The 1,856-nt window shown below is 34.9% G+C and overlaps 1 protein-coding gene across 1 annotated transcript in view; it reads left to right on the forward strand.

The window, feature by feature from the left end:
- LOC107094161 (fibrinogen-like protein 1) overlaps window positions 1-1,856 on the forward strand; it is an 11,597-nt gene that overhangs the window by 7,197 nt on the left and 2,544 nt on the right. The gene's annotated exons all lie outside the window — the stretch shown is intronic.

Raw genomic sequence — 1,856 nt, forward strand, 5'->3', positions numbered from 1 at the left:
GATCCAAGTCTGACACCCTAACCGCTCACCCACGACTGCCCACATTTATTCAGTGGATTGCATTTTGCCAGTTGAAGTGAAGCCACCGGCCGCCATATTGGTACTCCCTAGTTAGACCGGTCACAATGTAAACAATATGTGTGCAACAGCATCAAACAACAATGATTTTCTAATTTTCAGGGGGGCTTAAGACTTTTACAAAAAGATACATTCATCACTTTTACTCACACTGGCTGTTTGATAGCAACAGTAGATTACTTTAACTTATAATAAAACAAAAATAGGCACATCATATTTCATAGCCATTATGAAGTCAATGAAGTCTATAAATCAGGTAATATAACGTGTTTTACAAATCCATCACAACATTAATGTGTTAATGGAGCATAATATTACTAAAATGCCAAAAGTTTTGATGATGTACATGTAATAGACATTATGTGTATTGATGACATTATTATTGTTATAACATATTACATATAATTTCAAAATTTTACATTAAGACTGAATTACATGTACATGTCTGTTAATGCTGCAGTATTCTCCTATTAGCAAATTGTGCATGCATGACACCATGTACTTTTATGCTGTCTGTGCATTAGCCTTTAAAAATGTTTGAGTGGCTTTTTCTCTCAATATAACTTGCATTATATTTCAGCACATGACTTTTTCAAATGAGAAATACAACAAACACGACAAAAAACGAACGCGTCATTCACTAAATAATTACTACATTGACATTTCACAGTGAATTACTTTCTATTTGATCTACTTTCCATTTTCTTATGTTAGACCGAATGTCAGTCGACAATTTAGTCAATGTCTTTGAGTCAGTCTGAGATAGCCAGACTAAAGTTATGCTACATACTATACTATAGGATGCATCGGAGTATATATGGCTTTTATTGCTTAATATATCCACTGACACTAAATTATCTGTGAAATGTCTTCCCACAGTCGGCAAACTGCTTGTTTTTACAGTCACATGCTGCGCATGTAGGCATTTTTACTGCACATCTCGGTGGGAGTAGGGAGTACCAATATGGCGGCAGGTGACTTATAGTGGTCAGTTTGTAACTCCCAGATCTTACATGTGCAACTGGCAACACTGCTGTCTCTAAATGAACCAGTTTACACTGTGTTTGGAATCTGAAGCAGACCAGTAGACTGAGAAGTCATGGTGTTTCTGGTAAAGTCAAGGCAACATTCACCCCTCCAGCTCACCCTCTCAAGATACTGTACATAGGAGAGATATCCTGCAGGGACATTGATATACACAGAGTTTAATATTGACATGAAAAACTGTTTAATATTTCTCAAATAAAGCTAATATTTGGGTCATATGATGAAAAAGAAAGTATTTTCGCGAATATAAGGTGCATATAAATGTGTTTTTTTCCCTCAAAATGTGCGGCGCGCCCTATAGTGCGGTGCACACCTGACTGCACCTTTTAGTACGGTGCAACTTATGGTCGTGAAAATACGGTATGTAATTTTATTTTTACTGAGCTGGTAGGTAAGACTATTTACAAATGGATATTAAATACAGAAAAAATATATAATTTATGTTTTAAATAAAAAATATATATATATTTTATATATATATATATATATATATATATTAAAGGTGCATTGTCACGTTATATTTTGTTTAGATAAGTCCTTTGTTGAGACTAAATAGAATTCCATTTCAGTTTGATGAGCAAACATTAACAGATGTGGCGCCACCTGCTGACCGTTCTACAGAATTGCCAGATGGCGACTGCTAAATAAAGCTCTATTGAACTACAATAGAATATCAGCTGTTAAAGATCAATGCATCCTTCTTAAATAAAGTTGGTGAATCCTCTCCTACA

Source organism: Cyprinodon variegatus, unplaced genomic scaffold (genome assembly GCF_000732505.1).
Source record: "Cyprinodon variegatus isolate N-32 unplaced genomic scaffold, C_variegatus-1.0 Scaffold467, whole genome shotgun sequence".
NCBI lineage: Eukaryota > Metazoa > Chordata > Actinopteri > Cyprinodontiformes > Cyprinodontidae > Cyprinodon > Cyprinodon variegatus.